The sequence below is a fragment of the Lagopus leucura genome, unplaced genomic scaffold, assembly GCF_019238085.1.
Source record: "Lagopus leucura isolate 7727_CA_CO unplaced genomic scaffold, USGS_WTPT01 Super-Scaffold_100065, whole genome shotgun sequence".
NCBI classification, from domain to species: Eukaryota; Metazoa; Chordata; class Aves; order Galliformes; family Phasianidae; genus Lagopus; species Lagopus leucura.
The window spans coordinates 317089-341575 of record NW_024962309.1 but is presented as its reverse complement, the minus strand read 5'-3'; the positions used below and the strand labels follow the sequence as shown (position 1 = coordinate 341575).

At 41.4% G+C, this 24487-nt stretch overlaps 1 protein-coding gene and 1 long non-coding RNA gene across 16 annotated transcripts in view; both read left to right on the top strand.

Annotated features, from left to right (window-relative positions):
* The window catches only part of LRRTM4 (leucine rich repeat transmembrane neuronal 4), a 419106-nt gene that overhangs the window by 317395 nt on the left and 77224 nt on the right, over window positions 1-24487 (top strand). The window lies entirely within an intron of this gene.
* LOC122188525 lies at window positions 673-14272 on the top strand. The gene is made up of 3 exons (XR_006181601.1): window positions 673-715; window positions 13887-14083; window positions 14186-14272. It is a non-coding gene; the product is annotated as an uncharacterized LOC122188525 (long non-coding RNA).

Genomic DNA, 24487 nt, shown 5'->3' with positions numbered 1-24487 from the left:
AGTGGCAGTGAGGTCATGCTGTCACCAATGGGAGAGCTTCTGAGATGCCAGTGGGTGCCAATAAGCACGTACAGGCTGTCCCTTTACAACACTGCTACCTTAGTTCAGGTACATTGAACACAGCTCCTGTTTGCAACAGGGATGCTGCCTAAGGGCTGCCTCTAAGACAGATGGTTAATGGCAGTAACTTTATTTTCTGCTTTGGTGTTCAGGGGCTGTTTGAATGGCCTCGTGCATCCTGTAGCATATGCATGTTTGTATATATGTTTGTGGTAGGTTTAAATATATCTGTCAAGTGACCACTAAGAGAGCACATTATGAAGTGATAAAGAGGAGACGTGATTGACTTGCTAAAAATTACATTGTGGGTGAAGCGCTGCTTTATTTATAAGCATCAGTCTTAAAGATAATGTGGAAACTATGTGAAACAGAATCACCAAGGTTGGAAAAGACCTTTAAGTACATGCATTACTCTTACAGCTGGTGTGTGGGAATTGCTAAGTCATGGCTTGAACCAACGATTGAGCACTCGTAAAGGAACACAGCCAGCCCTGGGAGCACAGGTGAAACCAATTCACCTGTGTGACTGGAAGAGGTGGAGCTAGGTTCTACCCCTCCCCAAGCCTCATTTAAGGGCTGTCTGCCTTAAGGGAAAGCTCCCTACCTGAGATCCTTCCTTTTTGGGCTGTTCTGCAAGCCTTGGTCCTTAAGACAGGTAAGCAGGTCTCTTTTTTTGAGTAATTTTGAACTGGTTATCTGCTGTCATCTTTCCCTACAATTGGTAACGCCAGCTATCCAGTCTAATATGCATATATCACCAATATTTCCACTAAACCGTGTTCCTCATCAGTTCAATCTCACCAGCATCATTAGTTCTTGAATATCAGTGGTGCTGTGAGGTACCAAGGGAAACTGTTGTCATTGTTTGGTAAGAATGTGGAGGAAGTGATGGAGCATTCTGGGTTTTGGACTGTGCTGGGCATTGTGCTGTGACTGTGTGATGTTCTTGGTAAATTATGATCTGTTCAGCAATAGCTATAGGGAGAAACAAAACTTAAATTTAGGCCAGCTCTGAAAGTTTTCTGAACTCAGGATCATTTTTTTGAAGATTTATGAGAGTTCTAGTTGCAGAAAGAGAATGTGCTGAAGGTATCTTAAGGGAATGGCTAATAGCTTGTAACAAATCTCTCCACAGAGTGAGTGCTCACTTGACCTGGGCTATAGAAAAAGGCTGCAGACAACTTTGAGGATATTCACCAACCGTTTTGCTTTTACAGATTGGGTGATGCATTTTTTCTGGAGTTGACTCCACATAGCTCTCTGAGTATATCAACAGTTGTAGCATCAAACTTTAAAATATGGTTGTTGGGAGGGAGACATGAGATGAACCTACATAAGTCTGTGAATACTCAGCCTCTCCTTAGCCCCAAGTGCTGAAGCATTGATTGGCCTCTTGTACCCCCTTGGCAAACGAGGAATGAGTATCTACTTCAGCAAGTATGTGCAAAGCATAGGGTTTATATTCTTATAAAGGCTGAAATCCTCTTTCCAATTAGGTAGCTGTGTCTGCTGAGGTATGGAGAATGGAGTATGGAATTAGCAGGAAAGCAGGTGAGCAGGGGTGCTCTGAACTCTGGAGCAATTACCAGAATTAGTGTTTAAAAAAAAAAAAAGTAGAGCTGGTAACACTTCTTTCTTTAGAGAGTGGAAAGATGATGACTATGATTGCTGAGGGAGATTGTATCACTTCATAGTTAATTTAATATTTGTGATAGCTCATGTGCAGCTACCACAGTGTCTAGTGCAATTGAGAATAGATGGTGCAAGTTATAATGGGTTTAGATAGTAGATAGTAATGATATTTTGTCTCGTTCCATAGTGATTTAATGCATTTCAGTTCAAACAAACCCCAGTTTTTCAAAGAATCAAATCCCCCTTGTTTCAATCACTTTTGTTTTCATTGCTTGGAACCACAAAGATATTAACAGCATATTGGAAATACAGTGCATCTGGTATGAAAAAAACACTTCCCATGTGAAATGTACTTACAAACCAAACTTCAGGCTTGGAGCATTGCAGTGTCTCCTAGCACAGTTGAATGGTTGAATTGAATGACCTTAGAGGACTTTTTCCAACCCTAATGATTCTACCATTAGAATCATGCAGTAGTTAAAACCCTCTTCCATGTTCACCTTTTCCAGAAGGAAGCTTCAGATACAGTATCACGTTGTGAAGACCAAGTCCTCCACTCTTTGCTCTGCTTGTCATCCTTTGTACCTGCACAATGAGGGGGAAGTGCGGGTGGAAAGCCTTCAGTGGGAATAGTAGGCATTTGCAAAGCAGAAATGAGGCTCACTGCAATGCTGACAAGTCATGTTGTTCTCTTTGTTTCCTTCATTTTCATTCAAGCAAGAAGAGCGGTGAGGTTGCGTTTTATTTTTCTCACTAACTCTGAAGTGGACTGATGAGAAAACGTGCTTTGCATAGGTGGGCTTTTAGCTCTGCTGGGGGGCAGAGGGTAGGAAATGGTGGAGTATATGCGGCAAATTTCCTTCGTAACAGGATGTAGTGGAAACAGGGTTCCAAAATTATAGGTAGGTACCTAATGGTGCTTTTCAAATGACTCCAAAAATACCTCCAATGGCTTCAGATCACCCATATGTAGGTGCTGGAGCAGATGTGTTGCACTGTGTCCTTGTAAGTAGTCTAAAGGTGCATAATGACAGGCACCTTGTAACCTCGACTAGGCCCCCTAAGCTTTATTACAGATGTAGTTTAATATGATGTCATTATCTTCTTGCCAAAGTGAAGAGTTCTGCAGGTTTTTGAAGAGAGGCTGGAAATGAGCTGGAGTTGAGCATTCCTAAAGTGTCTTGGTGAGTTTACTACATCTTTCCTTAGATACCTGGAACCTTCTTCTTTTTCTACAATGCTAAGGCCCTTTTTACAGTTACTGTCAGCATTCCCAGTTGAACTGAATAATTTACCCTTTTAAACTGACAGCAGCTGTCATTATGAAAATTGCAGGGCCAAGTTTGACGGTATTCACACAATAGGGGAACTTAAACTTTTAACAGTCTTCGAGAAAGCCCAGACTTTTCAGCACATCTTGTCAGTCAGTACATGAGCTCATCTCCTCCTTGTGAAAAGTTGGCAGATTAGAAGATTATATCTGACAGATCTGAAACAGCACTGATGACATCCTCCAACAATAATATCTCTGCAAGGCGCGGGGGGAAGAGGGGAAAATGGTATAATGAAAAAATCATCGTTAAAATTTTGGTGAGCGTTTAGCAAGTTGAAGGATGCACAGCTCGTGGCTATAGCTGTGGATAATTAATTCCTTGTGTGTGGGCTAAATATCCACAGCTCTTAATCATGCAGAGATTACTGCTGGCTTCCTGCAAAAGAATGTTTCTCAAGTTTTAAGGCTGATAGTGGAAGAAGTTGTGTCCTTTCATTTTCATTAGTGCTTGGTATTCTGATACCAAGGATTAATAGTGGCACATGTCTAAGGCAAGTAGTGGGTATGTCTAGCTTTATGGAGCTGTCTGGCACTGGAAACAGGCACATGGATAGGATGTGACTTCTTTGCATGACAGAGGTGTGACTGCAATGCCCAGCCATCCTGGTGGGCCAACGGTGGACCTGTTGTCATCTTTCTCCTCTTCTCACTTTTGGTGATTTTAGTCACAAACATTTTTTTATGCTTGGGTTTGTGACTTGGTTTACTGTATAGAGTTATGAGTTTGTATCTGTGGTGAGAGTGGTGTGGAATGAAGAACCAGAAACCTCAGGAAGAGTCTACTTCTACTGTTGTTGTGTGTTCCCATCTAAAACAGAAAGCATGGCCTTGGTAGGGGAATGCAGTGCAGCCTGAGTAAGAAATGCAGGTTGCTTCAGCATTCCTATTAGTATCCTTATAGCTTATCCATTACTGTCCTATCTTGTTTCTTTCAGTTGCCCCAGCCTTGCTTTCCTCTCTGAACCAGCAGTACTTTGCTGTTACACTGTTTAAAAGCATAACAGAAAGTCCTTTTTCTCCTCATGTTTGTGCTGGGGGAGGAAGATATTGCCATTGAGAAATATGAGCTGCTTGTGCCTTTTCTTGCAATATTCCTTTGTTAATTCTCTTTCTAATAAATCTAGTGCTGCCTGTTATTGCCATGTTCAGCATCATCCTGGTCACACTCCTCAGTGGTGCAAGAAGACACTGAGGGCTTTTAATGCTAAGGATGTTTCTTGGTAGACAAAACAACAGAGCATTGAGGTTCTAAGTGATGTAAACCACGTTTAAAATCATAAAACACTAACGTACTTAAAACGTACTAGCATGTTTTCTGATTTGAGGTAAAGCAGTCACAGGAAGCAGTGGGTACATCTCCAGAAAACCTGAAATGCCATTGCAGCTCGGCTGTCCCCGCAGACTGACAGTAGGCTAAAATATTCTCTATTCTGTTTTGTTGGCGGTAATTGGTGTTTTAGCAGGTGAAGTTGAGATGCTCTCTACTGCTAAGAAGGGAAAAGGTGGAGATGTTGACTCTACTTTGTCCTGTTTGTATAATACTCCTCATTGTTTGATTCTGGACCCAGCACACCACACACTGAACTAAGTTCTCCTGTTATCCCCAAGACCTATGAACCTGGGCAGGCAGAGAGTTGGGCAGGGAGGAGCCTGATGTGGTTCAGTAACGGCAAATGTAGGGTCATAGACCTGGGGAGGAATAACAGCATGCATCAGTAATGGCTGGGGGCTGAGCTGCTGGAGAGGAGCTCAGCAGAGAAGGACCTGGGTGTCCTGGGCGCCAACAGATTGGCCATGAGTTAGCACTGTTCCTTTGTAGCCAAGGAAGCCAATGGGACTTTGGGTCCATTATGAAGAGCAGGGCCAGCAGGTTGAGGGAGGTGATCCTCCCTTCTGCTCTGCCCTGTTGAGGCTGCATCTGGAGTACTGGGTCCAGTCCTGGACTCTCCAGTTCAGGGCAGACAGGGAACTGCTGGAGGGCTGCAGGGATGATTGTGGAGCATCTCCCTCAAGAGGAAAGGCTGAGACTGGATTGTCACCAGAGATTGCTTCTAGCCCCTGTGATTCTGTGGTCCATTAGCTGGCATTCTCTGCAGGCTGAGCGTTTTTGTTGCAGGGACTGGTTAGAGTTAGATGGGTTTTTCTGCTCTGCTTGTGAAATAAGTTCATCACTTTAAACAGATAAGGGGAAAAAAAAAAAGAAAAGAAAACAGATGTGCTTTTCCCAACTAAATAAATCAGTAGTCTCATAAGTACTGAAATGAATGGATCATAAATGCTAAAACAGAATTATTTCATCCAGTGCAATCAAATGTCCGAACAGTCTCAGATTGAAACGAGAACTCTCTAACAAAACATTTTGACTAATAAAGTAACTCTGTCAGTATAGGCATGTTTCTATGAAATGTTTCCAATTTTAACGAAATTGTACATTCTGACAGAAAGCCGTTCCTTGAAATGTGTGCTTGTCCTCACTTGATAATGAAAGCTCTCAAGGGCCAGGACTAATTTCTAATATTTTTTTCTTTCAAGTATGTAGCATAAAACCCAAACTGCCTCCTTTAGCTTAGCCGCTCCAGATAAAAGCAGTGTCCTTTCAATAATTAAGAGAAGGAAAAAGGTTGGTGAATCTGCCCACAGTCTGCATGCTCTGTATTAGGCACTAATGAAACCAGTTATGCTGATAATTTTGCTGACTATCTCCATAGTTACCTTTTTCTCAAGAGACAGAAGAAACTGCTTGATCATATCGTGGCTGCTTCCTATAACCAGCAGTGTTCATCTCATCGGGGCAAATGGAAGAGGAGAGTTTCTCATCCTCTAAAATGTGATTTGTTTATCAATTCGTTTTCTCACTTCTCAGAAAATTTTTGCTCAAGGTTGTGGATGCCCCATCCCTGGAGGCATTCAAGACCAGGCTGGATGTGGCTCTGGGCAGCCTGATCTGCTGGTTGGTGACTCTACACATAGCAGGGGGTTGGAACTGGATGATTTTTGAGGTTCTTTTCAACCCGGGCCATTCTCTGATTCTATGATTGAGTGCAAAATGGTTACATGAAGTACAAAAGTCATTAATTGTTCAGGCCATTTGCATGAGTTACAAAATAAGAGGCATCACTTGTATTCCTTTCCTTTAAAAAAAGTGGAAAAGAGAATTAGGCTTTGTAGAACATCCTGCTGGGCTTGCTGAGGCTGCTTGGTCTGTTGTGTTGTCTCCCCCACCTTATAGGTGTCAATGACTCATCAAGAGCAGGCATAACTGTAAGAGGCTGGAAACCAGGGGATATATAGGTGGTCACACTGTAGGTGAGTTTGACCCAGTGGGCAGGGCACAGAACTGGTACCTAGCAGATACTTTAGGACAAAAGGTTATGGCCTTAAATTACACCAGTGGAAATTTTGGTTGGGTATTAGGAAAACTTCTCAGGAATAGTGACAATGCATTGGCACAGGCTGCCCAGGGAGGTGGTGGGATCACTGTCCCTGGACATATTCAAGAACTGTGGAGATGTGGCACTGAGGGACATGGTCAGTGGCGTAGTGGGATGGGTTGGAGTTGGACTTGGGGATCCTAGAGGTCTTTTCCAGCCTTAATGATTCTATAATTTGATGATATCAGTTGTTTCCCTGCTTAAGTTTGATCATACTTCAACTAAAGATTTAATCACCTCTTATTTCCCTTTTTGTAAGCTGGTAATAAAGCTTTCCTGTTGTAAACGTGTTAAGGGAGTAGTGAATCAGTAGCTATCAGTTGTGTGCATACTGCACTGATGAAAGCCAAAAAGATCCCTTCTCTGCCAGTTGTGTCCACAAAACTGTGTTGTGATTTCTCTGTAATTCATACACACAAGTGATAAGAATCATGCGACAATAATAGCTACAGATCCAAAAAGCAAAAAGCAAAAGCGTTCCCTTAAGGAGAGTAGCTGGAAAGGCGATGTCAACTGCCTGGTTATTATGAAGTATTTTTTTTGTTTGGCCTATCTCTTTGGTATCTACTCTACCCAAAATGAGATAGCAATCATGTTGGCATTTGGACAGCCCAAAGAACAGGTCAGCTAAGAGTCTGCAGGTTGGGCCAGTGTGTTTCCAGTAAATCAATTAGTAGGGATAAAATCAGGAGCAGGTAACTCATACTTAGTGCTAGGATAGCAAATTGGCAGCTGTTAGCAGCAATTTGTGTTGCCATTGAGAAGTGATGAGGGTGCTCAGCATATTGCAGGAGGTATTCATTATCTCCCTGCACTGGACGTGAAGTGATCAAGATCATGTTATGTATTTTAGAAGTATTGTAGCAATTTGAATGGCTCTATCTTGGATAATTGTGTTTGTTTCTTTATGTTAAATTTACGAGCAGTTTTATGCCTTCTCCCTATGTGCCTGCAAATTTTCCCTGGTAATTTGCAAAATAACCCTGATTGCTCTTTCAAAAGTCCTTCCAACACGCTGTCTGCAACAAAATCTAAAACGGCATTGAAGCAGTGCTTGGAGTTCAGTTTGTGTGGACTGCTGTTGCTTCTCCAATATCTCTTGTCTTAAGTCTAATAATTAGCTTGGAAAATCTTTGTCAGGAGCATCCCTCTGTTGGTAACAAGAGGTGCCTTGAAGAGCTTCAAACTGCAAGTGGGAAATAGGTGGTCACGTGCTGAATGCTGCAAATTGTTCACATTTACTTGTAAATAATCCACCAAACTTCTATCTGACCTGGTTTTGTAGTTAAGTCAAGTGACAGTTTGTTGCTGCATTGCGACTTCCACATCCATACAAAGAGAGAATGTTCCTTTCAGAGTGTTATACAATATGACAATCCCTTTGGCCCTCTGAGTGATGAATGGCTCTACTTGGACTGTACTGCATTTGGTTTAATTTCAGTGGACACACATGATTCATTCGATTTTGTGCTGCAGAGTCCCTGCAGCACATAAGGTATCTGTGAATTTCATTTTGGCAAGTTGGTAATTGCCTGCCCTCAGTATGTTTGTTGTAGTATTGCTCCATGTCGGTTTGGAGGGAGTGGGGGAGACTGAGGAGGAAATGGTGAGCGTGACAAGAATGAAAACATAGGATGCAAAAATACTTGGGTTTAAAGCTTCAAATAATTCATGCTTTTGATGAAGTCAGAAAGGGGCTTTGAAAACTAGTAGTAATCCAGCATTGCTAGCTCTGGTGCTGGGTGCTGGATTCTTTTAAATTCTAGCCTTGAGTATTTTGCTGGAGATAGCACATTCCAATGTTTGGGGATTTGTTCTGGGTTTTTGCTTTGTGAGTTTGTGTTGCTGCTTTTGGTTGGTTTTGAATCAAATCATGTTTGGTGATCTGGAAATATGATTTTTCCCTTGCCATCCTTCTCCTCTCTCCTTCCAAAGCCAAAATGTCTATTTTTGATGTCTGCTCAGGCTGACTCCAGATGCCTGTATTTCTGCTTCTGCTTGGCTGACAGGTAAAGCCAAATGTGATGGCATACATGTGTAAAGCCAACACAGTAACAAGAAATCAATCTTAGTAATAAAATTAGCTGGGTCTTTTGCTTACTCTTAATCTTGCACAACTGAAGATGTATCATCTGCATTAGGGCTGCTTAATGACTTAGTATTTTAATGGTGTGTAAACCAACATTAATCACACAGGGGGATATCAAATATGAATCCCCCAAACCTCAGTTGGTTCTTTCACTGTCTAACTATGTGAACAGTAAAAATAAAATGAAAGAGTTAAATATCCGAGGTCTGCTGGCTCAGCACCCCTCTAAGAACATTCATGTGATGATGTGACTTTCTTTGGCATGTTTACCAAGTCATGTTTCTTGGAAGCCCGGTGGGTAATTTTTTTGTTGTTTTTCCTAATGTAACATACCTTGCCTGATATCAAAATGAAGTTGTCTCTTGATGACTTGCACAATATTAAGGGCTTGAGAGGCTTTATGGCAGGGAAGCTGGGCTTGAGTTGGCTGTACCATATGAAGGCTGTCCTGTACTGGGAGTCAGCCTTGTGCAGGTAAGGCAGAAGAACAGTGATGGCTGACTTGTTAGATTAAGACTTCTGAAAAGAACTGGAAAAGAAAGGAGTTGTAATGGGCTTCTTTCCCTTGATGGTATTGGCAGCCCTGCCTTTACATGCATGTGGATGTCTCTATTCATCCTGCTGCAATTTATGAGATACAGTGAGCTGTGTGATGGCCTCGCTTCACCACTGATTTGTCTGCTGACAATGAGAAATTCCTTTGCTCCTTTAAAACGTAGGTGGTAATTACCTACTTCATCAAGTAATCCAGAGACTTATTTGTGGACAGTGCTGAAGTGGCTTCATGTGTGGAAGAAAGTGAAAGAAGACATTTTCATGAGTTTTCTGTTATTGGTCAAGGCTCTTGCAGAGTTTAGAAAACTTGTTAGTATATGCTTTGGATTCAAGTTTGCAAAAATATATATATAATAGGGTTTTTTAACAGTTTCTCTTGTACGTATTTTGAAGTTTTTCTGCTTTTGTGCTTGCTGCCCAACGTTGTTGCCTATCAAAGAACAATATTCTCTTTTTATTCTGCCTTGTATGTACTTAAAGATGTGTCTGTGTGTGGCTCCTATTTGTCTCCTCTTTCTGAGTACACATGGCTCCAGGTTTGCTTTGGCTCTGTCTTTCCTCTAGAGGGAAAATAAAATGAAAATAAAAGATGTTCCAAAACAGGCTCAGAACCACTTTTGTCATTAAAGAAGAGCATTTAATTTCAGAGACTGTTTCACTGCATGCTTGCAGAGTCTCAGTTTGTCTGTTCAGTGTCTTGTGTTAGAGCTTGCTATTAGCGTTTGGGCTCCCATTTCATGGTGAACTTAAATAGTGAATGGCTTGGAAGGAAGTGAGCCTAGGGTTTTGTCTCTGTAGTTTAGCCACCAGAATAGGCAATGTACTCCTGAGCCAGGGCATGGAGCCTATGTGTTCTGGGGCCAATTAAGCTTTTTTCTACAAAATGCAGAGATCGCTGTTAATTTTTAAAGTGTCTTTATAGGAACTGAAGTTAAAAATCACCTCTCCAGGGAAATAAGATGATGAGTTGAAGAACAACTTGACTAATCTTTATGCGTAGAGGGTCAGCTGTTAGGGAAATTTTTACAAAACAATGTGAAAAAAAATGGAGGGTTAAATAAGTAAGTACCTGGGGAATCTCTATTTTGAATATGCTATGTGTTGCCTTTGGCTATGTTATGAATTGGTTGTCATTTGTCGACCAATGTGAGCTTATAATAGTTAAATGCTGCCTTTGTCTGTTGGGACAATAATGAACTCCTTAAATCGAGAGGGTAATTAATTTTCCTGACAAGCTTTCAAAATGCTCGATTGAGATTTTAGCCCTCATATATATGACTTGACAGTTTGCATTTGCCTTCTTCCACCCCCACGTGTAAAGTGCATGGCTTGCTGAGTTGCATTGTTAACATCCACAAATCCCTAATGCCAAGAGTGAAATCGTGGCTTAATGTGTAATATAAACTTGGGAAACTACTCCTTCAAGTGTTTGCGGAGCTTCAGTATACATCCAGATGTGTCTGCTTCATGGTTAAAATTGCAAAATGTTCCTGGAAAAGGCCCTTTTTTTTTTTTTTTTTTTTTTTAATGCTCTCGTTAGCCTTTTTCAGCCTGGAGGAGTCTGTAAGGGGACCTGGAGAAGTCTGTAAGGGGACCTCATTGCAGCCTTCCAGTATTTAAAAGGGGATTATAAACAGGAGGGGTATCAACTTTTTACAAGAGTAGACAGAGATAGGATAGTGGGGAATGGTTTTCAGATCAAGGAGGGAAAGTGTAGATGTCAGGGGAAACATCTTCACAGGGAGAGCGGTGAGGTGCTGGAACAGCTGCCCAGAGAGGCTGTAGATGCCCCTTCACTGGAGGTGTTCAGGGCCAGGTTGGATGGAGCCCTGGGCAGCCTGGTCTAGTAGCAGATCTAGGGGGTTGGTGGCCCTACCTGTGGCCGTGGGGTTGGAACTTGATGGTCTTGGGGGTCCCTTCCATCCCAAGCCACACTCAACTCTGTGGTGCTGTTAGTGTTTGCAAGTGGAAGCCATGATAGGAAAGGACAGAACCTTCATTGTTGTTGTTCTCCTCCCATTCATGAATGAGGTGACTTCATAACTGAATGTCTTTTTCTGGTAACAACTTTCCAGGAATAATGCTGCTTCATCAGATAGGCTGCCTGTCTTTAAGCAAACATGTTTCAGTGTGCTCCTTCTTTGGGGGTTTAACTGCAAAGCCAGGAAATCCACACTGTTGTCTCAGCAGGAAATCCAGCCCTGAGGTTATGTGGCTGAGTGCTTCTGTTGTGTCACCTATTGAGCCAAATACATGGCTCACTTGAGTCTAATAAATTAGTGAAAATTGAGGCTGAAAGATCTAAAAGTTTTGTTTCTAGTTCTGCTGAGGAAATGACTTACCTTCTGTGTGCTAAATATGTCTATTCAGAAAAGGTCAGAAGTATGTGGTCAGCAGACCACCCTCTGACTCAGTTTACCCATTACTCTGTTAAAGGTCAGAGGCTGCTTAGCCCATCCTACTGGGTGAATACCCACCTTGATTTTCACTGTTACAACCTATCTCATTACAAATCTATTCTCAGGAGGCAGAAGTTGAAATGGCATAATAGGAGATTAATGCCATGAGGAAGGTATTGGTTTTTGTAATTGGGTTCAGAATAGTTGGGAACCAAGTTACATTCAGTATACTGTAAAATAGCCTAATAAAGGTGACTTATTAAATGAGCATACAGAGTAATTAGGCTGTTTAATTTAGGGGGAAAAATCTCACTGCGGAATTGTTATTTTTATGTTTCATTATTCATTAAACATATGACAACAGTTTATCAGAAGAAAAAAAAACAAACAAAACCACGCACATGTCAAGATATGCAGTGCAGAGTGGGAAGGAAAAACGGTCAGGATATGGAAGTAAAAGAGGAACTCTTCAGAAGTAGGAACTTCTGAGTCCTGCTAGAAATATCAGGAGTACAGTTGGTTTCTACAGAAACTTATTTATACAGATTTCCTTCAGCTTCCCTATAGCACTCTCAGTAACTCTAGCTTTGATTTTTAGGAAGGAAGCATTTGAGTCCTGAGTGCAATTGGATGGAAGGCTTAATTGCAGTCAGGAGATGTGACATGGTGACACTGGCTTTAGAAAGGGCATGTGCTGTACAGTCATATTGTAGTATTCTGCCTGCATCAATAAACAGACATCCATGCCCACTTTTGAAATGGAGAATTGATACTCGCAATTGCCAGGCAGAATTTGTAAGACTAAACAAAGCCAAAAGTCAACAGAATATAACTGCTGCTGCCTCCTGCACATTACAAATGCAATTGAGTGTTGCGAGGAGCAGCTACTGTGATTTATCTGTAGTCTCAAATGAAGACCTCGTATCCAAAGAGCACTTAGCATAGCAGTAGTTTGAATTCTAAAATGAAGCTGTCTTGTGCAGTAAACCTTAAGCTCCTGGCTCAGCACACGCTGTCCTGATGTCACTGTAGAGCGCTCAAAATATGCAGAAAATATATGCAAAATATGATGCAACTGGTGAGCATCATTTATTTCCTTTCTCCAGAGGGCCCCTTTTCAGTGTTCCTTGAATTAACCCTGGAATGTATATTTCAAAAGCTGAGTTTGGTAAAAGGAGAACCTGGGATTTGGTGGGTTCTGAGACTGCTGTTTGGTTTTGTTTCTATCTTGTCTTGATGGGTTGGCACGAGGCAAATGAGATTGGAATTAATGACCAACAAGGGGTGGTGATGGTCTTTTATGTTATACCTCTGCACTCCTGTGCAAGGGGCATGGAAGGGTCACTCTTGGATTGGCTCCCTGTAATTTACCAGGTGAGTTTTAATGGCCTTTACAGCACAGTAAATGTCAGACATAGATCAAAACCATGGTAATTGTAAAGTAAATATGGAAGAGAAATGTATGATTTCTCCCCTTTCCTTTTCATTAGCTAATACCTCAGAATTACCTATGTCTTTATTGTCAATTTTCATTACCTCCCTCTCCCATGCGCTGATAAGTCATAACTACAGTCATCATAACAAAGTGAATCAGGTGAATTTCATATTAATAGTGCTGCTTTACAACCTAGGACACTTCACAGATGTAGATTGCGCACTCTACTTTTATTTATTCCTATTTTCGTTCTGAGGCTGTTTAACCTTACAGATTTCTGAAGAAATTGCATGGGATAGCTCACACGTGCTGCACTTGGTGGCAAAAAGCTGCATTTTCAGTGGGGGACTCTCGAACCAATTGTTGCACTGAAAGAAAAGACAGTTCTTCTGAAAGAAGTCTTGATGCTTCCATTGCACATTGCTAAGAATGTCCTCAGAGTGGGCAGAATGACTCAGTATCTCCACCGAAATGGAATGCTTGGGGGGTCATATGCTTTCTTCACTTAGTAATGGATGAGTCGTTGCAGAAAAGCTGATTTGGATCATACAGCTAATTAAGGGAAAAGCATATCCACGTGACTGGCAAAAAGAAAAGGTTGTGAGTGCTATGGCTGCTTGGCCTTTGTGCTCTTGAATTCTGCTGCTGTTCCTACAAGGAATGGTAGTAATACCAGTCCTACCACAGTCCTGTTGTTCAAAGGGCTGCTGGAACTCCCACAGGAGTATGCAGTCTCAGTGGTAATAAATGGTAATTTGTCCATAGCAATGAGGAGTTCTAGCATAGTATGTTTCATGTTGTTGGCAGGAGGCTTGAATTTCAGTCCTGTGGGGCTCACAGGTGGTCAAAACCTGGCTCTGCTGAAAAAACAAGAAGGGGGATTAAAGGCAAGCACTGTGAATTTTTTTTTTTTTTTTTTTGTGTGTGTGTGTGTGTGTGTGTGTCAAAACAGCAGGGAATGCAATACCATGTTCCTGATGGAAAATTCCTTTCCTGTGTGGAATGTATAATTTGATGCTGCTCTTTCTTGGAGTTCTTGGTGCTTTCAATTTAAAACCCATCGGTCAAAAGGATGCATGTCTTGTATGGAATGGCCTCTCACTTCCTAGTGGGGAAGTTGTCTTGTGGCACAGCATGGTGTTTCTTCAGGTGAGTGGTAACGTGTTGTCCAAACACCCTTATGGTTGGAGTTGATTCAGTGATCCTTATGGGTCCCTTCCAACTCTGGATATTCTGTGATTCCTCTCTTAGGTCATCATAGGAAGAGAAGAGCTAAGGTTGCTTCTTGCATTGAGTTGAGCTGGAGTGTTACTTTCTTGGCCTGCTGAAGGATTCTTAACATGCAGTGTTAAGCAAACAGCACATGCTTTTTATTTTATGAATTCCACACTTTTCCTTACCTGTGTCATAGTTCTGATGCTGCCCTTTTTGCAGGGAGGGGAGAAATGATTTATAATTAGTCAAGCAATGTGGGTACCTGCTGGGATGTAAAGGCCTGTGGGAGAAACACAGTTTTGTTCATAGTACATGTTGATGCTGGCTGTAAATGAATCAATAGAAATTGCTTAGATTTGTACGTGATTTGTGAATAATAGGGTGTTATATAAAACTGGAAATGGACAATGTTATTTTTGTACTGGCTTTTAGGAGCATTGGAAGCCTTTTGACTACAAGCACTGAAACAAGTTCAGGCTTTTTTTTTTTTTTTGTAGTAAGAAGCAGGTGTTCTGTTGCTCCTACGTTAGAGGAAAATTAAATCTGAAGCAGCAGAATTTCTCTGGGAGGGAAATTTCAACTTCTAGGAGCAGCTCTAATACTGGCTGGTATGTTTTTTCTATATATTCTCTAGTCTGTTTTTTTTTTTTTTTTTTCTGGTCTCCAGGCTGTATCTTGAATATAGCTGTTTTGGGTCAAGCAGTCAGCTTTCTGATGTGTCCATCTGATGTCTATAGATGCTGATGTGCAGATGGGGGCTGAATACTGACAGAATGTCAGTGCTAAATAAGCAGTGGAGGTGTATGATGGATGTGTTGAGCTAGGTTCGCGTGCAGTGACTGATGGAAACACGTTTGGCTAGGCTTTAGCTGAAGAAAGACTTAACTCCTAACGTTTTGATTAACCAAGGAGTTTCATTGCATGGTGAGAAGAGCAAGCATCTTACAAGTATTACATTTCTGTAGATGTAAATTAGCTAGCTTCCTTGCACAGGGTAGACTTGAAACTCTTTGCAGTGTGGATGTATCAAATTTGACACAAAGGTCATTTGACGGGATTTTGTATTCCTACTCAAGCTGTTATCTCATCAATTCTGTTTTCTATGTGCTCATCATTTATGTTAATGTCATAGAGAAACTGGGGAAGGTCTAACTTCACAAAGAAACACCTGGTGGACTGGGGAAAAGCAGTAAGGAAAAAAAGAAGAATGAAAAGAATTAGAACCATAGAATCATTAATGTTGGAGAAGACTGCTGTTGTCATCTTGTCCAACCATCAACCAGGTGGGAAAAAGAAGCAGACAGCAATGGAAGCTGAAGAAGTTAGGTCAGCTCTACTGAATTTTGAGTTATACCCATTACATTATGTCAGATCACGCTGTTGTGATCAGGAAACCTAAGGAAATTCTCCCAGTGTGCTTCATTGGCTTGTCCCTTGGGTTACGTTCTCCGTTGTGTTGCCCTGTGCTGCAGTGCCAGATGTGGAGCTTTTACACTTGTCTTGACTTCCTGTCTTTGTGTCCCTCATCTACCAAAGATCACAGCTTTCCTGGAGCTCCCTGCAAGCTGACTTTAAGGGGCAGCATTGCCAAGCAGATTGCTGGTTTTGTGCCCCTTACAAATAAATGCCTTATTTCCACATGCAGAGGCATACCTAGATCACAGTGTGCAAATCTTTCCTAACCAGTTTTCTCAAGTGTGTGTTTAGCAAATCAAGGCAAGGCTGAGCCCTGCTGTTCTCATATATCCTATTCCCCAGCCACCTCTAATGTTTTCCTCAGCACACAATAGCAGCAGTGCCATCTTTGCTACAGATATCTCCATTTCTTCTTGATAAGTATCCTCCAAAAATATTCCCACTTCTGTGGTTTGTTACTATTCCCCTATGGCAGACTCCGTCTGCGCAGTTTTTAATGTAAAGAATCGGATGATTAAATATTTGACAAGTGCATTCAGCACTGAAATACTAATAAATTGCTTTATCTCTTGGGGCAGAGGGTTATTTTTTTGTCATTTCTTCCCTTCTGCTGTTCAAATGAGGGTGTGTGCAGCAAAGGTTATTGTTTTACTGTGTGTAAATGGAAGCAACTTCTGCTTTCTTTTCACTAAGACTTTCATTTAATTTGTGGCAGCTGTAAACCTGTCATACCCCCCCTCCAATAAAAAGTGGTTTAAAAATTCTGTGTGTGTGTGTATAGATACATGCTTCAGAAACTTTAAAAACTATGTATTTATCCCTTAACAAACGGGAATTCCAGGTTTATTATGGCAAGGAAAATAAACCTTTGAAGTGATCTTAAAGTGATCTCTGCTCCTGATCTGTAGTTTCCAACAGAAATTCTCTTAAATTGAAATTCAAGGTACAAATCTGCTTTGTCTGCCCTCTTTCTTTCAGTGTGACATCTGGTTTTATTGTCCCAGTCTGGTTTTCTCCTCCCACACCAAGGTTATTGAACATCTGATGTGTGGTCCCAAAGAAGATTCAGCCGACACAGCCCTGTGGAACTGAGATAGCCATGCATGCATGTATGATTCATGGAGAGCACATAGGCATTCTGACAATGAAATGTCTGGACTTCAGTGTAGCAAGCTGCTCTTTATAAACTGGATTAGCTGTTGTCACATACCACTGTCCCTGTTTCTGCTTGCACAGAGCAAAATTAAAATGTAACGATCTGACTTGGAAACCTCACTCCGCCTTCCCGCTGCTGCGGGTGAGTCAAAGTGCAAATTAACGGTCTATCTGTCATTAAGGTGTCAGTCTGCTGGGTTCTATTTGCAATTGCTATTGACTCCTTCTGTGACCTTGAGAAATTCATTTAGTTTATTGGGGTTTTCACATTTGCAGAACAGAGCGGCCCTTCGTTAGGATGCTCTGTATGGATCTCGGCGCGCTCCTCTCTCTCACTGCATCGCACCAAGGATCTCTGTTGCTTCATGCAGGGCTTAACTTTGTGAGAGCACCCAGTTCAGGCTGTGCAAAGTAAGATGTGGAAGTGGAGCCTGAAAATAAGAGCGTGGATGTGTGCTGATGGGATGGTGTGTTGGTGTCGTCATTGGCTGCCTATTCAGTGGCATCTCTAGCGCTATTGCCTTGGCTATGACTAAAGTTGTCTCCATCAAGATGTCGTTGATGGGATGCATGAGTCTAACCATCCTTTCCTATTTGTGAAGTGTCTCAGATGCTTGGGAAAAAGCTCAGCTTAACTTGTTTCGAAGATCTATCAGAATAAAAGGGATTCCCACTGATAGTCTGGTTCTCTAACATTAGTGAGAACTGGAGGAAATGGCCATCCAGCTAATGTTTTGTGAGTGCCAAATAGTAGCCAAGGGAGAGGTTACAGTTACTCTAAGGTGCTGTTTTAAAGGTGAGCTGTGCCAGACTCGATGTTTCTTAAAATCTTGCTGTCAGGACATTTATCTGAATGCTGGGGAGGCCTGAGACAGCCTTATTGCTGGGCATTTTTAGGTAGCAGTGGAAATAGATATCCCTATCTGCGGAAAAGATCCAACTTCATATATGTTCATGCAGTGCTTTTGTGTCTGTTTTTTTGTTATTTGAGGTGAGCCAGTTGCTTCTCCTTTTTTTTTTTTTTTTTTTTTTTTTTTTTTGGGGAAAAAAATATGTTAGATTTTTTTTTTTTTTTTTTTTTTTTCTTTTTTGAGGATAACAATGAATGAGAGATCTGATCTGTAAGTTGCTTAGGTAAAATTATTCACCCTGTGCTTAAAGTGAAATATAGGCAGTGTTCTCTAATAGGAAATCACCTACTCCTTGCTCAGGTAGACCACTGTACAAAGAGAGAGCAACAACTCTGTTTTATGAGCTTTATATATCAGGTTTTACTTATATTTTAAAATACTGATTTATGACTGCACGTCAACTTTCCTATATATCTTGTACATTACAGCTGACTGGAAGTGTTTGTTTTGAAGAGTGCTTTGAGCAGATCAAGAAGTGTTCTTCTTTTCAACCTCTGAGGATTTAATTTGAAAATTTAAACTTCAAAGTGAAATTTCTTTCTCCTTTTGTAGCACATTGTTGGTTCTGTAATGGGCCAGAAACATCACAGGCAAGAAATTGACTCTACTGGTTCTGCGTTATCTCAATTTGTTCCATAGGGCAAGGAAGATTCACAGTAGCAGGAAATCTTTGGGTGATTTAGGAACTCTGTGCCTGCTGGAAGCACCTCTGTCATGAATATTTCACGTTAGCTAATCAGTTTGGTATGGGGAGATCGTATTTAAACCAGCAGAAAATCATTAAATGATTTACAAAATGGTGAGAACGCGCGATGAGACCGCGAGGCTTCTTTTGGAATAGAAAATGATTTGATTATTCTTTGCTGTTCTAAACATTCGTCTTGGTAGAAAATAAAATGGTTGTGTCAGGCAGAAAATTGCACTCTGTGTTAATATTTGCTGTAAATGAACGAATTGCAGAGTGTCACTTGGTTTCTTTTCTGAACTAAACGAATGAAATGCATTCTAGTTCTTTTTAATCCACTGCAGTTTTTCAAGGCTAAGAAGGGAATTCTGTAAACCTGCTTGTGCCTTGTGTTTTCTTAGTAGAAAATCTGTATCTTTGTTTGCTGGAGTTCCTCTCTCTCAGCACTAGAATTCTTGTTTATGTGTATTTTCATCAGTGTGCAAACATGGTCCCCACATCATCTCTTACTGCAACAGATGGAACTGCGTATGGGCACTTGTGGGGTCTTGAGTGGGTTTTCCTACCTCTTGCCCAGGGATTTTCCTGTGCTTTGTCAGGCTGCTTGCCCCAGTGCAGCGGGGATGCAGGATACCTGCTCTTCGGTTATTTACCAGTGTAGCATCACTGAATCATTAAGACTGGAAAAGAGCTCTATGATCCCCAAGTCCAACCCCAACTCATCCCCAGCATGCCCACTGACCATGTCCCTCAGTGCCACGTCTCTGTGGTTCTGGAACATCTCCAGGAAAGAGTCAGGCTGCCTTAAAACTTACAATGCTGGATTGATGTGCATCAGATTTTTTGTTCGGAGAAAGGAGCAAACATTCAGTAGAATCTGATGCTGCCAGTCATAGAAATGGAAGACCCTGCATCAGGGGATGGATTCTGCTTTTTTTTTTTTTTTTTTTAAGTATGCATGGGACTCAATTTTGCTGAGATGTGGTTGTCCAAAAATAGAGAACAAGTGGGAATGTATAGTGTGCCTGAGGCCAGAATTTGTGTCAGTGGTAAAAATAATTAGAAACTTTTCACATACTGTTCTATTTCACAGACCAACTTATAAAGAAAAAATGGAAATTTTCTTCAGTAGACGGGTATTTGGGCTTGGGATGCTGAGCCAGACAATCAGCTGTCTCTCCTGGATTTCTCTGTGTGAATTTTAAAGCCAGAAGAAACCTTTAGTTAATCCAGTCTCGCCTCCTCTCAAACAGAAATAGTTCACTTGGTTAACCCTAGATGGAGCCCAGGGATCTCTGTCAAACCAGTTCTGGCTTCTAGCAGCTGAGGATCGGCTGAGTTTGTTCTTGTCACTCCAAAAGGAGCTGAGGTTGGGGGCGTGAGTTTAAACACAGCCAAAGAAGGATCTGCCCTCTCCCACTCCCCCCAGTTCAAAGCCTTGCTGACGTGCATGAGTGGTTTTGTGCGTAGCAGTGGATGGAGGGAATGGGGGGGGGGGGGAGGGCGGGGAGGGGGTTCCAGCTGCCCAACGCTGCTCTAATCTCACCATTTGGGATAATCCAGGGGAATAGTGAGTGAAACAGTTCCATCCGGTGTGTGCTTGACCTCATCTCAGAGTCAGCTCTGAGCACAGCCAATGGAGTGTGCCCAGTTGGGAGGAAACATCGAGCAGAAATGTTAACCAGATTACCATTCGTGCTGTCCCATATGGCTTTCGGACCTTTGTTTTCAATCCCTTTAAGGTGATCAAACTACTCCAGCATGAAAGGGATGAAGATTAAAATGGTTTCTGCTTACGTTGGCCTTGTTTCTTTTAAAAATAATGTAAGTAAAAGCATTATGTGCTGCAGTCTGCTAAACTCTGGGTTTTGGGCTAAATCTGATTGTGCCTGGAGGATAGACATAACTCGTGATAACAGGAGTGGAATTTGAACCTCTGCATGTTGCAAGACATTCAATTTTAAACTAGAAATCAAAATTGCAGCACTTGAGAGATAAATGATTTTTGAAAGGAAACACAGTCCAGTTATGGACTGGGATACCAGGGTTAATGTCTGCTGGAACTGTAGCACAGACTGAGAACTGCCTGACAGTTTTGTTAGCTCTGTTTTAAACCTTCAGTTACAGAAACTTTTTTAAGCAGGTGAGAGTATTTCCTTAATTGCAAATCCAATCTACTAGGCAGTCATGAATGACAGACATTAATTAAATTTAAAGTAGCAGCACAGTGTGTAGCTAGCATGCCATACCTGTCCTATTTGTTTAATGTATATACTGTACAGGTAAATGTCTTGTCTCATTCATTTCTTCTCATTTTAAAAATTCCTCTTTGCAGGGAAAGCCTCACATTGATGTTTCTTTGGCACTGTGCAGAGAGGGCTCCAATTCTGCTTGAATGAGGAGGATTTGGGTTTTCTTAGTGCTTGTACACAAAGATAGTGCAGACTACAAACTTTATTTCCAACCCATCCCTATTATGTTGTCCCATAACAGGCTCTACTAATGCTTGAAGTGCTTCTGTGTAACCACAGAGCATGTCCTGTAGGGGATCTTTTGATCCAAGCTGGTCCTTGGGATGCAGCTAGCAAAATGGTGAGTCCTCTTGGGCCCAAGTACTCAAATAGAGAATATGAGCAGTTACATAATTGCTGCTCTCCTCTCCAATTATATTTTTAAACATAAACATACAGAAGGGATTATAAAAGGAGTATATAATGTGCGTTTTAAGTCACGAGTTTCACAGTAAGTGGGAAGATGCTTAATTACATCCAGGCCTCATAAATCAGTGAGGCCAGCACTGTTTTCAAGCATTAAGCCTTTAGCCCATGTTCAGCCACAAAAACAGATATTCCTGATGATAGTGTAATCTAAATCCATTACAGTTATGCAGAGACAATATCCCCCCCAGCAGATTTGTTTAAGACTGGTAATACATTAAAAGCTTTTATATAATGAGAAGTAGTTTAGCACAAAGCTTTTCTGTGTGCTCTTTACGAAGTGTTTTATTTGTCATAGAACTTCTATCAATAGTGCTGTGTTTGCAGTGGAAGAGCAGCGTCTCATTGAAGTTTCTATAGTTAGTCCCATAAAATTACAGCTACTGTTCTCCTATAGTAGAGCTAATTTATGAATCACTGCAGTGATCAATATAAAGAACTGTTGATTGCGAAGATAATAAAATATTTGTTACAGAAAACATCTTTTATAATAGATTAAGATTAAATAGGGCCTCTTGGCAGACTGGCAGTGTGTTGCTACATTCTTTTCGAGGGCTAATTTTCTGATGATTTCCTAACCAAGGAAATGGTGTTTTATGAGAAAATGTGTCAATAGTAATAGGGAACTGCTGTGATGCTGCCACTCCAGACCCAGGTAGGTAGTCTGCAAGAGCTAAAGATGTATATATGCAAATAGGATGCTAGTTATCCTTCTCCTGTTAAAAACAAAGAATTGGGTGCCATGTTCTTGCTGGGGCTTAAGCGCTTTTGTACATGTGGGCATTTATATTGCTAAGTGTGGGATCACACCTCCTATGGTTCACCCACCATTGACATATCCCTGGGAGCATACACTGGAACTGCAGAAAGATTTTAGATGCCCTTGAGAAGCAGCGTTTCAATTATAATGGGGCAAAAGCGCAGCGACATTGCTTTGCAAGTAGTTCTCAGAATTATGCTCCTAATTTTGCTCCCTTCTTGGAAAGTATCTCCTTATGCTGTGTGTTAAAACTGGAGACATAACTTGTTTTTTTTTCTTTGTCATGTTCCTGACTATTACAATTAGTTCTGTGTCCAGCCTTGCTTTTGCTCTCTGCAGATTGTTTTGTAGTGTAGATTTTTTTTTTTTTTAAATGATTTCCTATTAAAATAATAGGAACAAATAGGTGTTGACTTTTTGTGTAGATCTGGAGGCTGTTTTCTCCTGGTTCTTGCCCTATTGATTTTTAGCTCAGTAAGTAAATACGTTTTGTGTTAGCACCAGGAAGTTTGAATGTATACAGGTATCTTCCCAGAGCCATTCCCACTTCATTTTGCCCAAACTGTTGTGTTGGTTTTTTTGTTGTTGTGGTTTTTTTTTTTTTTTTCCACAGCTAGGAATATTAAACTCGTAACATGGGAGTTTGTAATGAAACAATTCAGTGTTAGCTATAGCAACACTGCTTATGCACGTTACAAATGTGTAATGTTTGCCACTGCTCTGATTAATTCCACAAACACAGCTCAGTGAGATTTCTGTGAAATTCTTTAAAGGAAGCATATGGGTTTGGCTCCTATCTCCCATCTGTCTGCATATCCTGCCTTTTAAAGGAAGGGTTTACGAGAGCGAGGAAGTGAATTTGGGTTAGCCTGTTTGTTTTCTCAGCATTCCTTCAGTCTACCAGGTTCTGTTTCTTTCAGCTGTAAACAACAGAGCACCAAAATAGTCTCCTTGCTGGCGTCGCGCAGTCAAATCTACAGGTGTATGCATACACTTGTATAGAATCCATCAAAGCTGGTATTTTAGGAACTCCTGTTGTGTTAGAAGTTAAACGGCATTAACAGCATCCTACCTTCTGTGTTTAAAGATGACTGCTGTGCATCTCCCCATTATTATTTTTGTTCTGATTTCCAGCAGCAAGGATCCCCCACTTCCTCGAGAAAGCATGCAGAATTGTTTCTGCAATTGTTTGCCCATTGGAATGCACGAGCCTGCAGAGACAGCATCACATTATTGAGACGTGCTAAGTGGTAGAGAGATAATGGGAGTCTATGGAGAGTTTGCTGCGCTGTCAAAACAAGTTGTAGCAGTCGCGGGTTCTGTCACTGCTGTAGAAATAAACTGAACTGAGCACACTGTATACACAAACTTGGAAAAGTGGAGTTTTAGACAGAAATGTTGGATCTCTCTTCTCCTCTGTGGTTAACAGTGACCCTGCTGTCACTGGGGATAGGGGACAGGACAAGGGGAAATGGGCTCAGGTTGTGCTAGGGGAGCTTTAGGTTGGATATCGGAAAAAAACTTCACAGAAAGAGCGGTTAAACACTGGAATGGACTCCTCAGGGAGGTGATTGAGTCACCATCCCTGAATGTGTTTAAAAAACTGTCTGGATGTGGTGCCCGGGGACATGATGTCGCAGTGGGTTGTTAGAGTTAGGGTAGTATGATTGGGTTGGTTGGACTTGATGATCCTGAAGGTCTTTTCCAACCTGAGCAATTCTGTGATTGTGGTCTCTTGAGCCAACTGTATTGTAAAGACTCAAGGGAATAAATAACTGCCAGAGGAGCAGATATTTGGGAAGCTGTGTATTGGCATCACTGCTTATGTGCTGCAGTCTTAACCTCATGTGTGGAGCGCCTTTCCCTGCTACTGCTCAGTAAACATTATTTAACAGTCCAAAGACTTCAGTTCTAAGCTGTGGGCTTTGTGGTATGTTGAAGCTCAGGCTGGCACACTGTTTCATGAGTTGGAAAATCAGGATGCTGAACTCAATTAAAGGTGATGTTTTTTGTGACTGAAGATGGGAATGACACTGTAGAATGATTGAAGACTGTGTTTAACTCAAAGAAGATGCAGCTTGTTTGTAGTTACCCTACTTTGTGCTTTTAATCTGCGTTTTCAAGATTTCTGTAGGGATCGTTGTAGATCCCAAGCCCATAATTTGCTGTTCTGAATACTGACCTGTATACTCGCAGTAATTCCAGCCACCCTCACTTCTGCAGCTTGGCTGTTCTGAACTCTAACCTATCATTTAAGTGTCCAAGAACTTGGGAAAATAGAAAATCCAGAGCTGAATCAGAACTAAGTGACCCTGATTCATCCCTAGTTCATAGCAATGCTGGCATTTGGGCCACCAAATTGGGAAACCAGAGCTGCTGGTTTCACCTTCCCTGCTAGCAATAGGAGCTTTTGAGTGGTTAACCATCGTGTGTATGTATGCAGCTTGTATATGTCCTTTTCAAAGTTGCTGGGTTGTTTATTTTGTTTCCTTGTCAGAATGATCACAGATAGTGCATCTGTTTGAGTTATAACAGTGAGGGTCAACGCTGATAATAGACTATTTTAAGCTGCTGTTACAACAGCCTGTGAAACTGCAAGGTTGTGTGAAAGATAGCAGTGGAGGTTTATGGAACTGTGGAGTGAATTATTAACTGATGCTTCTGGCCCAACATGACAAATAAAATTCTATTGCG